We start from the raw sequence: 15,123 nt of genomic DNA on the forward strand, positions 1-15,123 counted from the left end.
GCTGAGGGAATTCCAACCTCATCGAGCTCTGATGTCTTTGTTTTCTCAATTAGGACATTCTGCCTTCATGAAGTGGAATATTAGAATAGCTCTATGGCCCAGAGTAGCTGGGCTATACTGGCCAATTTAAGGGTTGCTCCCTTCTTAAAGGCCCTCGCCTTCGGCTCGGACCTTTAATGCTGGAACATGCCTTCAACGGCTGGTATAGCCCTCTATTATCCCTACTACTCATTATGATTATTTCAGCACCTTTATCTTTACCTTTCTCTTACGTTTGTATCCAAAAGATAGGAGATTTGTGTATCATTTTTGGGATATATAGATGTATTGAATCATATGTCACTTTTTCTTGCAGAGGCCATTGGCTTTTCAATTCTATTTTACAAAATTTGGTCAAGTTACAGGACATTTCAAATATAACTATTTAGTGGTCAATGTGGAATGTGCAATGACAGTGTCCATAGCAGAAGCTCTGCAGACCCGAGCATGGGCTTAGAAAGCAGAGACACTTTCCCGAATGTTTAAGCTTTGAATTCCCTCTTGGGCTACCACGGTTATTTTATGTCTTAGGTATGCCTAATACGGTCCTGTTCGTTTACCTATGACACTTCAATTGCTTACGTCACTTAAACTGTTCACATGCTTATGTCTTATCATCATTGTTACAGGTTGTACATCAGTTATAGGAAGCGAGAACTGTCTCTTCAAAGCATGTTCTGTCCTGCTTGTTAGAATTAATAAAAACATGCAAAACAAGTTCCAACAGTAGATCCTACATGATACCAGCAGAATAGGACCAATAAATGATGCCTATGACAAGTATTAACTAACAATATATTCCCCAATTGTTGGAAAACCCCAACAGGAAACATATTTAAATGGGGTGGATAGGGCATCTGTTTATTTCAATCAAAGAGCACTGCTCTGAAGCTAAAATAAAGTAAACAACACAAAGAGGAGCATGGACACTTGGACGAAGAAACATTCCGAACCTCATGTTCAGTGAAGTTCTCTAGTCAAGTGGAAAATATAAATAAAGGAAATAAGTGCTATTAGTTTTCAGGATGCTGGAGGGCCGACATTTTTTATGAAATTGCACCAAAATCAACCTCTTGTTTTTGGAAAAAATAGAAAGTGCCCTTTTGAAAAAATGAAATAGAAAAGATATATTTTAAAGTGTACCGGGAGTCTGTAGGACTCACTGTTTGTGACAGTGTATCCATTCTGTCTTAGCTTCATCTCCTTTTCTGTGGATACAATTTAAAGCAAATATCAATGACAACGTAGGTCAAACAGGCAGGTAATCATTATTTGTGAGCAATGGATATAGGTGTTAAAGAACATCGTTAAAATGCTACATTATATGGCAAATAACAAAAGTGTAATCCCTCATTAATTTAGTAGGCAGGGGCATAGCTTGGTTGGTAAGATTGTTGGGGAATGGGGCGGGGTTGAGCTCCAGATTTTCCAACAGTCAGGCTGGCTTATAATGTTAACAAACAATATAAGACAAGGAGGACACGAGAGGGGCTAAAGGTGCAGTGGAAACAGAGACAAATATGGATTGGTACGGGTATTGAGAGAAACACACTTTGTCAAATAACCAACATTTCTAAATACTTTCAAAGCAGAGAGCGAAAGAGTGTGTGTGCGTTTTTGACATCTGACAGACACCTCATCATACCTGACTTAAAGCACCTGTAGCTAACTATTCACCTGAAAATATATGTATTAGGTGCCTGTAACACACCCAAACCACCAAACGCTAGCCCCCTGGTAGTAGGTGAGGAGGCAGCAGATCAAGGCCCAGAGTGGTTAAGGGCCCACAGCATTCCAGTTGCAGCTGTCGGTTACTAACTTTTCTCTTTTGCATTTGGGACCCGGGAGCCCTTGTTAGACCACTGATAAATCAGGAACACAGTAACTTTGTAGGCATCAACAAACTGGTGAACATCAATGAAGGTGAAAAGCAGTGAGTCATTAGGGCAAGTTCTAAAGATCACAATGTTGAATGAGAAATCATGATCTTCTTAAATGTCAAGTTATTCCATTTGTCTTTTTCTCCACTCAATGCAATCTACCCAGCATAACTTTTGGCTCTTCTCATGATGCTTCCATCATCTTTAGTGTTTAGATGGAAGACGGAGCCACGAGAAACCCTTACTAATAGGTGATATCTATGTGTAAAATGGTTGTGTGCTCATGAGAACATGGACTCTGATTACTAGTTGGGACTTGAATCTCGAATCCCGGTTGCACAGGGATCAGAATACTTAGTTTTGTGATAATCATCACTCACTAGCTGTTTTTTCTGTGACAGATTTCTGCATGCCAAACCCACCAAAACTTGCACTGGAAAAGGCCCAGAAGAAATGCAAAACATAGCAGGTTGTGGGCCAGATGTATCAAGCTCCCGGTTTGCATTTCTTAAATAGCGAATTTAAGAAATTGCTATTTAAGTAATGCAAAATGGGATGTATCAAAATTGCGAGTCTGTAATAGCGATTTCTTAAAATTTGCAAATGCAATTTGCGAGTTGCAAATACTGAATCGCAAAAAAATAGTGAATCGGTATTTAAAAATCGCAAATTGCGAACACAGCAAACCGGAACAGGCTGATGACATCACAACCAGGAAGTGAGTCAGTCATTGCTGTTTCCAGGAGCCACACCCACAGGAGCAGGCAGAGAGGCACAGCCCAGCACAAGGGAAGCAGGCTAGTGAGCCAGCCAGGACCAAACAGCAACATGGCCACTGATGGAATGTGAAGCAGAAAGGAGACAGGAAGTGCAAGCTCAAATTTAGTGAGCAGGAATTGGAGGCGCGCACTGAGGAGGTGGTCAGGAACCACAACAAACTTTTTGGGAAGAACTCACTCCAGGTACCTGAAAGTGAGAAGAGGAAACTGTGGTCAGAGATCCAGACCAAAATATGCGCAGTGGGTGTTGCGCAGTGCTCCGTTGAGGAGATACGCAAGCAATGGTACGACTTGCATTCACGTGCCAAAGAGAAGGTAGCCAGCAGGCTAAAGGAGGCAAGGAGCACAGGAGGAGGACCACCCTCCCAGATGCCGTCCACACCAATGGAAGACATGGTGGAGTCCACATTGCTTCCTGAAGCTGTCAGTGGTGTCACTGACATTGACACCTCAGAGACACCCAGCACCAGCAAAGGTAAGGGCAGTAATGATGTGTATCCCCATATGTGCATGTAAAAAATCCCCCTAGAAAATAGCTATTAGCTCGATGCAGTGTGATAAGTAGTCCATGCCACATCTTACATACAACACAACAATGCCTTATGAGAGTGGTAGCCCACACCCCTAAAGTGCAACTACCACATAAATAGCTAGATAGTATTCAGCCAAATAGAGAAACAACACAAAAGACTCTTAGGAATATGATGTTAGTGAACATTTAAAACTACTATGTAACTATTTGTGAAATATTCAAAAATGACATGCTGCACATTGTCATTGTATATGTCCCGGGCCCTGACGCAGCAGAAGGTGGAAATGTGGGGGTTAACAAAACACAGCCACCGTCCGACTCAAACACCAGTGAGTCCTTCATTATTGCACCAACTAGATGCAGGGCAAGAGTGTTACCTATCCCAGAGTATAACCTGGACTCAGATGAAATGCCGGATGAAGTACCCACACCACCCCCAAAGGCTAGAATCACATTAAGCCAGCAGTCCCTGCCCCAGCGTCAATCCACTCCCCTCACGAAGCGTCACGATGCAGGCAGACACTGCACTGATGAAGGAGAGGGCCCATCACTCTTTGGCAGCCTTAAAGCTTCCATTCTGAAAGTGCAGCACCTGCAATGTAAACACATGAGGTCAATGCACAGGCAGTTGGTGTCTTACAATGACAACATGGGAGTACTGCACAAGCAGTTGGAGTCTCTTAATGAAAACATATGCAAACTGCATGAGGGACAGCAAACAGCAGCAGAAAACACAAAGGAGATGACAAATGCCATCAGGGAACTCTGCACTGTGATTCAGCAGGAGCGTGTCAGCCAGCGTAGGCCCCATCATCAATTGATGGGCCAGTTGGATGGGTTCTGCAGATCGGTCAATCGGATAGCTACCTCAACTGCCTTGATATCACAACGTGCTGTGGGCATACAAGTGGAGATGACACATTGCACTCGGGACGTTGCACAGGGATTGGTGCAAATCACCAATGTTTTGGATACACTACAGACAGCACGGAGTGCTACAAACACCTAACTGGGTGGTGGAGATAGTAAGGAACTCTCTAGCTTCAGCAGTCTCACAGCCCCTGTGATGCTAATAGTGTGACACTTATTCGCACCTGTTTGTGTATAGTGCATAGCTATGTCCTATGTCCTATGTTACCTGAAGTCAAGGCAATAAAGATGCTACCTTAAGCAATACATATAAAGACGTAGTATTGTCATTACTCACATCAGAAATGGTTGCCCGTGATGTCAGCACGTCTTTGTCTGCCCTCTGCTGTACTTCTTCATTTAGTTGTTGTGTTGGTACTGGCATGAGGAGTGCTGGCAGGAGTAATGGGTGATGCAGGCTGCAGTGACCTCCTGAGAAGGGCCTGGCACTGTTTTACAAATTAAACACTGATTGTATACCTATGTGTGTGGGGATCTGAGTGCCTGGGCAGAGATCTCCGTAAATAAAAAATAGGTGAGGCGGAGGTGGAGGCGGAGATCTACGGCCATAGGTCTGTGAATTGCATTTTGTACCATGGACATTATTACCATAATATGTACTCCAACTTGGCATTTGTGAATATGCCCTGCAGTGCAGTAGCGTAACAAGGGTGCCATGACCCCTAATGCTGTAAACGGGCCGTGCATCTCCATGTTTGGTAGTAAGAAACATTTATAATCGGGATGTAGCAAACGCCTCCGACTTCTGTGATGTTGTGCCACTGCACCTGCTGCAGTATTAATGGATAAATTCCCACCCACTCCCACCCCCTGTAATATGATTCTCACGACAGTAAGATTATGAATCTAAGACTCACAATTTGAGTTTATGTAGATTTAGCTAAAAGGGATAAGGATTCTGAATGGCATGACTTGGAAAGAATGGACATACTAAAATGCCATCTACACGGAAGTGACATCATATTCTCTTTGACCCTCGATACCTTCTCATGGTAACTCTTCTGCTCTTCAGCAGCCCCTGTGTGAGTGGTCAGGCCACCTTCTTGAACCCTGAGACCTGGAATTTGAAGGGCAGTGGCTGGTGCTCCAATGGCCAAGTCAGGGGTGGCAAGTGCCATCCCTCACTGACGTCCAAGATAAATTGATGGTCCTCCTTGTTTTTGTCAGACACAACCATTAAGTCTGAAAATCAAAGAGAGACTGTATTGCTATTGAGAAACGAGGCGGAGTTGACCACTCCAGATGTAAAATTATTAGAGTGCTTCACCTAGAAGAGTATTTTCAATTTCAGTTGAACATAAAATTGTAGTTTGAGAAAAAGGTATATAATGCATTTCTGAAAATGGCAGATCAAGGTGACAGAGCACCTGTAGCATGGGTTTACTGATTCGTGAAAGAAACAGATGGCCAGTAATCAGCAGAAACAATTCCATTACAGAGAGCACAATGCACTTCAAATGTCAAAATTGAAAACAAAAATACACATGCCTGAAACAACCAACCTTGTGCTTACAGTTCGAACATTTTGCCACGCCAGTTAATCTTTATGTTGGTGTTTATCAAGGGGATCAGAGCACTGAGATTAATTATTGCCTGTCAAAATATATATTGTTTATCTATAAAGAGCGGTCAGCACGAGAAGAATGTGTTTTATGATTTGAAGGCATTTAGCTAAGCAGCTTAGTGAAACATTTTACTTTTTTGTTATACAAAGCATCAGATGTTCCAAAACATGTCATATTATAATTTAGGAGTTCCTTGACTCAATTAGTCACTGTGTTAACCAAGAATGTATCCCCATGTCGACCGAGATCTTCTCTATTTGAAATAAAGTTACACAGTACAGTCTTTCAGTCGAGAGGATCAAATTCGTGTTATTTTGCACTTTCCAAAACTGTCCGTGCTATGCTTTTGTTTTCTATGTTACTTCCACTCCGGTATTTCTGCATACGCGTACCCAAAGCTATTCTGTCGTTACTCAATTGCTCCGTAAAATCATCATCTGTCAAAAGGCCATGCCAATTACGCTAGCCATAGTATTTAAATAAATTGACACCAACAGAGAATACCATTGCCTAAGAGGCATTAATTACCTTTGCCCAAGCCTTATTAGTCTATCAGATGCCCTACCTATCAGGAAACTGGCAGGTGGAGGCCCTACCATGTCAGGAATTCGTCTGGTGGAGGACCTATAATATCAGAAAACTGTCTGGTGGAGGCCCTATCCTAGGAGAAAACTGTCTGGTGGGGGCCCTATCCTAGGAGAAAACTGTCTGGTGGGGGCCCTATCCTAGAAGGAAACTGTCTAGCGGAGGATCTATCCCATCAGAAAACTGTAAGGTGTCTCTGAAATTCTGTTAGGGCGTAATTTGTCTTGTGGCTGACTTGCATGACTTATGATTGTCTCGATACAATTCTTTATTAGACAGCATTTTATATACAATTAATTTGTTAAACCGACCATTGAGGCTACGCATGCAGGCAACCTATTAGAGTAGTGCAACGAAAGGTGAAGGGGAGGGATACCGCAAGCAGAGCTATCAGGAGTATTTTAAGGGCTCTGCCCCAGGTAGAATTTGGTGGCCCCTATGCGGAACATTAAGGACATTAGAAATTACTAAGAGATAAAGGCCCGCTCACATACAAAGAAGACCGTCTGGACTGACACTTGTCTGACACCTGTTTGGAAATTTTGTTTTACTTATTTAATATTGGCAAGATAATGATTCTATTTAAGTTCTCTCATGAACATTTCACTTAAATATACATTTCATACACATAGGAATTACTTCAGCAGAGGGCGCCTCTTTATTCAGGAGATGTATTAAGGCAGTGCACTATGCAGCTTGCTATTTGCTAACGCATATAAAACACAACATCTATGATCATGCATATTTAACAATCTACACAGTGATTTTAGGCAAGATAGGCGTAGAGTTCGTTGGTCTCCACTAGTCACTAGAATTATGCAGCAGGGGAGGGCCAAATTATGCAGCAGGGTTGACTAAATTACATTGCATGAAAAGGTAAATTATATGGTGTAATGCAGCACATTTTGTGATCGTATTACTTCATTATTTTGCCACTTTTACACTTGTTAACACTGGGCATGGGTTGCAGTTTAACACTCACATTTAGAAATATGCAACAGCAAGGAGGCCAGTCAACCTTTGCAAAGGGTTTTTCACTGCGCAGCAAGATGTGTTGCTGCATTTTAGTAACTTTTAACCCCTACGGTACGCATGACATAATGGTTCCATCATGCACACCAGTGGCCATGTGCGGAGGACGGAACCGTTCCGTCCTTTGCACACGACCATCAAATCCCTCTGCTGTTTACAGACTTTGACCCATTCCTAGTGGATCCCTGCTTGATGGTCACCACAGGAGGGTGATCCCCAATCAGGGATCCACCCACTAGCCACCAGGGAGAGGGAAGTGGACTCTTGGTAGGGTGACCAGACATCCCGGATTTCCCCAGACAGTCCCGGTTTTTAGAGGACTGTCCCAGTGTCCCAACGCTTCTCTTAATTTTAAATAAATGTCCTGGTTTTTGGGACAAAGGTCAGATCTTTTAAGAAATGTCCCGTTTTTTGGGACAAAGGCCAGACCACATAGGGAAGCATAAGTTAAACATGCCTACAAATTATGAAATAATTAAAGTAATTTATCTGTTACCGTCAGGCAACACAGTCTCCTGTCTGCTCCCAGCAAAGAGATGGAGTGGGGAGCAGAGAGAGTTTTGTTGGGGTGGTGTGGGGTTGGGCGTGCAGGGTGGGAGGTCAAGCCATAGCTAATTTTATATATGTAGTCTTTTAAATGTGTGTGTGTATGTGTGTGTGTGCATATATATATATATATATATATATATATATATTAGCACACACCTGTTAGCCTCACATTCGCAAACCAATACGCAAAACAAAACGGGATAGGCCATCTATAAAAGTGAGAATAACGTCTTTAGTCCTTCTTTTATGTCTGACCTGTCCCGGTTTTTGCCCCTCAAAATCTGGTCACCCTACCTCTTGGGCAATGACTTTTGCTCCCCCTGTTTTGTTTGGGATTATTCAGTCTTTCTGCCCCTCTGGGAGACAGATGGTGGCAGTAGCCCCAGATGTGTCCCCCTGGGGGGGCAGATAGCCCACTAGAAACCAGGGATTTATTTTTTAGATACATCTAGGGTTGAATCTGCCTCCAGGGGGCGGAAAACCCACCCGGCACCAGGAAGGGGGGTGAGATCAGGCAGCCCTTGATCTTCCCCCCTCAGAAGAGGGAGGCTGAAAGCCTGCTAGGCACCAGGGGTAATTTTTTCTTTGTGTAGTGGTAGAGGCTGCCCGGACTTGGCAGGCCAATGCCCCAACACCCCCCCAAAAAATGTGCACAATCTTTTTGCCCCCATGGAGGTAGATGGTGGTTATCACATCTGATTTGCCGCCCTACCCCCCGGGCGGCAGAGAGCACACTAAGCACTAGGAATATGTTTATGGACATGTCAGTAAGCAGCCCCAAAGACAAGGGTTGCTCCCCTTTTTTGGGGCACTCATTTTGGCCATTTCTGCCCCCACCTTTGAGACATGTGCCTGGCGGTGTGCATGGATGGGGCTTGGCTGGCTCTGTGCAAGGATGGTTCTCGGTTGGCGGTGTAGCTTCCATGGCTCCCCCAGTATTTTCTTACCCAGAATCCCCTGCAAACCTCAAATTGATCTAAAAAGTTACATTTTCCTCACATTTCTGTGTGGAGAAGTTGTAGGATCACTGCACTGGCACCAATTCCCTACCACCGAGTGTTGCCCTCAGTCTCCCAATAAAAATGATATCTCACTTGCGTGGGTGCCAGAATTAGAGTCAGCCTAAAAACGTATAAAATGCAAAACTGAGGGGGAACCAACTTGTGTCCAAAAGGTCAATCTACACATTTTTGGCCCTTCCCTGTTGCAGGTACTTGGCGCACCCACACAAGTGAGTTATCATTTTTATCGGGAGACTGAGAGGAATACTCGGTAATAAGACATTTGTGCTGGTGCGGTGATCCCACATCAATATACACATTTTTGACCCTTCCCTGTTGCAGGTACTTGGCGCACCCACACAAGTGAGTTATCATTTTTATCAGGAGACTGAGAGGAATGCTCGGTAATAAGACATTTGTGCTGGTGCAGTGATCCCACACAGAAATGTGATTTTGTTTAGCTAAATTTGAGGTTTGCAAGGGATTCTGAGTAAGAAAACATTAAGGGATCCACATAAACCACACCTCCCTGGATTCCTCCAGATGTCTAGTGTTAAAAAATGTCTGGGTTTGGTAGGTTTCCCTAGATGGCCGCAGAGCCCAGGGCCAAAGAACGCAGATGGCCCCTATCTATCACAGAAAAATCTGTTTTTACAAGGGGGTACCTGTGTTTTTGAGAACGTAATGGTATATTGCTTTCAAAAGCTTCCCATAGTTAGAAGAAATTACAGATGAAAATGTAGACACAAATGACAGTTTTTTTCAACTGAATTTCAACATTTTCCTTTCGTTTCAACTGTTACTTTCCATAGGAAAACCTCAAAGGATCTATACAAATGACCCCTTGCTGAATTCAGATGTTTATCTACTTTTCAGAAATGTATAGCTTCCTGGGATCCACCATTGGTTTTACACCCATTTCTACCAATAACTAGAAGTAGGTTAAAAACACAAAAAATAGGAAAAATGGGCTATGCCCCGGTAAAATGCCAAAACTGTGTTGAAAGATTTGTTTTTCTGACTCACGTCTGCCTGCTCTTGAAAGCTGGGAAGATGGTGATTTTAGCACTGCAAACCCTTCCTTGAAGTCATTTGCAGGGAAAAAACAGACACTTTCTTCAGCAGAACTTTTTTCAAAAGGTTCCCAAAAATCCCAACCTGTAGCTATATTTTGACAAATTTCTCGGTCGTCTTCAGGGGAATCCACAAACCCTGGGTACGTTTAGAGGCCTCTGGATGTTGTAAAAAAGGATGTAAATTTGTCGTGGACACCTTATGTGGACAAAAAGTTATAGAGGCCTAAGCTCCAACTATCCCAAATAGCCCAAAAAGGCTTAGCACCGGGGGAAAAGGCCTAGCAGGGAAGGGCTTAAACCACATGAGCAAAAAAACATATATTTTTAAATCTGCAGAATATGCAGCAGGTAATGTATTATGTAGCACATGCAGTAAATCCTTAATTTTGTGAAGAACGCTGCAGCCTCACAATTGCATAATTCCAGTCACCCTGCCACTAGAAGGTACAGTAGTGCCTTGTAAATTCCCATGTCCCCGGTTCCCTCAGAGGGCAGGGGGAACTAGAAGTTGCTGGGGTCAACACAGATGGCAGATGCTGTGATTTTAAGAACAGAGCTAATGAAGTAGACATAAAGACCTTATTTAGAGCTTGTCCAATAGCATAACCCATCACAAACACGACAGGTGTCCTGTCTGTGGTATTACAAGTGCATTATATTGTTTGCCACTTTTGAAACCCTCAACCAGACATTTAAGTTAGTGGTGGAATAGCCCACTTGCTAAACTATAAATCAGATCCAATGTTTTTATTTGTGGACAGAGACGCAATCCCTCAGTACTACAGGCTGAGGTGCATCTATTAAATCTATGTATGAGTTTACACACATCATAAAGGCTCATGCAGGAATCAGCCAGGTTGCAGAGGTCTTATATGCTCTGGCCTAAAGGATGTTCGGCAGAGCGCATAACTCAGATTTCTCAGACTTCCGACCACAAACCTTCCAGATAATCTGAGTTCTGAGAGGCTAACGCTAATGCTGTTGATCAAGTTAAACAGATCTCAAAGGCACAGTCCTCTGGCAGCTGAACAGTTTTTGTAGTGCATAGGAGCATTTAAAATGTAGAGAAAAATAATGTAGTGGTGTGCAGAATTAACATGTAGCTTTAAAGAAAATAAATGCTTTTAAATGCAAAAAATGTAGTAGGCAATTATATTCACTCGTGCTAGGCCTGAACTGTTAAAGCAGTATATTTTCTGACAAGATGACAAGCCCAAAGAATGTGGATTTCATATAAAATGTTTTTTTCTGACCTTCCCATGGACATGTTTTTCATAATGAATAATAGTTGCATAAAATGTTTTCATTTAACTCTGCAAATATTTCTACTTACACAAAGATCACTGTTAACTAATGAATAGAGATTTGACATTTAGGGGGTCATTCTGACCCCGGCGGTCTCTCGGCGGGAGCACCGCCGACAGACCGGCGGTGCCCCGCAGGGCATTCTGACCGTGGCGGTTCGGCCGCGGTCAGATGCGGGAAACCGGCGGTCTCCCGCCGGTTTCCCGCTGCCCTGCAGAATCCTCCATGGCGGCGGAGCGCGCTCCGCCGCCATGGGGATTCTGACACCCCCTACCGCCATCCTGTTCCTGGCGGGAGACAGGATGGCGGTAGGGGGTGCCGCGGGGCCCCTGGGGGCCCCTGCAGTGCCCATGCCAATGGCATGGGCACTGCAGGGGCCCCCGTAAGAGGGCCCCACAAAGTATTTCAGTGTCTGCTATGCAGACACTGAAATACGCGACGGGTGCCACTGCACCCGTCGCACCTTCCCACTACACCGGCTCAATTCTGAGCCGGCGTCCTAGTGGGAAGGTTGATTTGCCCTGGGCTGGCGGGCGGCCTTTTGGCGGCCGCCCGCCAGCCCAGGGCAAATCCCAAAATACCCTCAGCTGTCTTTCGACCGCGGAGCGGTATTTTGGTGGGGGAACTTTGGCGGGCGGCCTCCGCCGCCCGCCGAAGTTAGAATCACCCCCTTAGTGAGGTAATGAAGAAATTTACAGAGAATGGTGTAAACCTATAAAAGAATTAACATTGTATTTGATAAGAAATGTTTCTCTCAACTACTGCTGTCTGTGGAATATTTTGTTCCTACTGAGAAAATGAGGAGGGATCCTGTTCTCATGACAGCCTCGAAAGCTGATTGGTTGACTGAAGAAAGAAGAAGCAACATGGTGCAAAAGCTTAGATTATGATGTCTGTAATAGTGCATGTTACTAGAGTAGGTTACCTTATTCATTTTACCACCTCCCCTTGTGAATGCCATAACCTCCTTATGCTGAGACTCCACTGAGTTTCTTGACCCTCTCCTTATGGGGAGTTCTACTTTGATTGATTATTGAATCACTAAGCTGACATTTTGATGCTAAAGATTTATGCTTATTGATTGCAACTCTTTATGGGTTCTAATTGGCACCTTTTTATCCTCATTCTATAATAGGGATTCTTTCCTTTCTGGAACTGACAATGCAATTATTATGAATATTTATTTTTAACCATTGACAAAACTTAAAGCTAATGGTTGATATTGATGGATTTATATACTGATTACAATAAAGATGAAATACTAAAAGATTTGATCATTAAACCCCCTAAAAGTCACATCAACTCTCATTATTGACTGAAAAACAGACGGGATATTGTGATGACAACCTAATTTGAAGTTTACTTCGGGTTAATGTCAGCCAATGTCAAAAATCCATTTCTCTCAAATGAGTAGTAATTCTGTCTTGTAAACTGATAACTTAATTGAGATCCCAGTGCACCATCAAAGTTGGTAGGGAGAAGACAGTTTATGTTGTGAGAAAGAGGAGCTGTAATTTATTGCCCTGACTTAGAGAGACTTAGAGAAATGCCCATGTGCTGCAGCCCAAAGCACAAATTTTGCAGATTGATGGAGTGAGGTTTTGAAGGCAGTTGCAGAATTGGAATTGTGATCATCAATAAGGCCATGCGTCACAACTGTTTTGGTTACTGAGCTTTTTAATTGAGTATTTCTGTTCACATGTTTGAATGAATTGGTGATGTTTATGTGCTTACTGTAAAGAAGTTGAAAAGGTTATCAGACTCTGAAGTAGTCTAAGATCCCACGATAGATAACACAGTTGATTTATGGTTTTCTTGTCTGCTAAAGATTGGTGATGCAGCTCATGAGGTGCCATCAACTGCACAATCGAGATAGGGACTGTAACGATTTGTTCTGATTGTACTAATATTGATTGATGTTACTGAAACCTATTGCATAAGGTTCAAGCTGCATTAATTAGGGTAATTTTGTAAAGGTCCCAATTTTATTCACGTATGTGAAAAATCTTTGTGAGTGTGAAACGTTAGAGGGTGTAAGGGTGATTGCCTTTTTGTTTTCCTTGAGGAGCAGACAAAGATTGTTTGTTTGTGTTCACTTAGAGTCATACAATTTTGTGTATGAGAAAATTGTAAAGAAGGGTGAACTGCTGCAAGCAGTGAGTAGTTGCCTCACATTGTGCCATGCTGAGATTGGTCAGTTGGCGTGAAGCGCTGCACATTGATAGGTTGGTCTGTGTGCAGACCCACACTGAAATTGGAAGATGGGCTTACTAAGAAACTGACACATAAGGAATAGAATCAAAACACTGAAGATCCTAATTAAATATTTTGTCATTTGTTAAATAATCTGAAATCATGAACTGTTTTAAAGCTTTTAAGAGTTTTGTGAGGGGTGATGTGACAATTTCAGTATGGGAAGGTGAAGAGGCAACTCCTGAGGGTACACCAGCACATTATATGGTAATGAATGTGGGGTTACATACATGTTTGTGGCTTCATCATTGGTGCAAGATCACTGAAATGAGGATCCTTTGAGTTTCCTCAGATATGGTACATTTGAATTGAAGAATCATTGAATGATTGAGAGATAGGTTATATGAAATGAAGCCACCACCTAGGCTTACACAGTATGAAGCATTACATGACTGGGATAACACATCACATGCAAAAGAGAGAGAAAAATATCAGAACAAGGATATGAAAATTACACAGATGCTAGATGGGATGAGCAACAGCAAAGATGGAGGAAAGCTATTTTTGATAGGACTAGACCATACACAGCAATTACTGCTGAAAAGCCAGAGAAGTAGCCAGAGAATAAAGCATAGAGTTATGAAAAAGATTTGAAAAAATCACACACCAAAAATGATTCAGGAGATGAAATTATGGATGCATTGTTAGTTGCGCTTCCACCACCTTATTGAGCCCCTGTAACAAATACTGGAGGTGTTTCACATCTATTGCAATAGTGGCTACAGCCCCTGTTGACCCAAATGTGATTCAAGTAGAAAGGCCATTACAAATGACATAGACTATTGTGACACAGCCAGTTGTACAATCTGTCAAACCTAATCTGGTGCCTGCATGAGTTGTGACTGTTCCTACAGTGATGCCTCCAGGTGTCACTACTTTTATTGCGACTGTACCAGGACCTGTTGCTAGAGTTGTAACAGAAGAGCCATTAGAGATTCATACAGCAACTGCTCCAATCAATATTGTCCCAAATATTGTAGTTCAAGGAACTGTTAGAGGAGCACGTGCCTACAGAGTTCATCCTGACATTGCAGAATTCACAAATTGTTGCTTGGACACCACCACAAACTGTTCAGTCCTTGAGAGAAGGGAGAAGATTGTCTTTAAGGCACCAATAACACAACATGAGACCAATTTATTTGAAGGTGGGATTTTCCCCCATGGTTTGAAGAAGCTGCGAAAAATAAAAAGACAGGAAATGCAGACAAACAGGCTGTCGTTACACCGGAGACAGAGAAGACTAGACCATTAAATGTCCAGATTTTTAAAATAGAGCTAGTAGAAAATTATAGGATTTTTAGATCTTGAACACATGAATAAATACCAAGAAAACAAGCAGATTTATTTGAGCAAAGAGATTACTGGGCGTGCAGCTGCTACACACGATGAATTAACTGAATTGGCCAGAAAATAGGAAGCTGATCTTTCAAAAAGGTTTCCGGGGATAATTGTATGTTTAAGCTGCTGAGACAGTGTATTCTTCAGAAATGTGATTATACATTTCTGAAATGGTAAAATGCATAAATAAATAGAGTGATTTTGAGAAATTAGAGAGTAAATGGTCAAAGAAGCATCAAAAGAAAATGAAACAATCAGA

The sequence above is a fragment of the Pleurodeles waltl genome, chromosome 6, assembly GCF_031143425.1.
Source record: "Pleurodeles waltl isolate 20211129_DDA chromosome 6, aPleWal1.hap1.20221129, whole genome shotgun sequence".
Lineage (NCBI taxonomy): Eukaryota > Metazoa > Chordata > Amphibia > Caudata > Salamandridae > Pleurodeles > Pleurodeles waltl.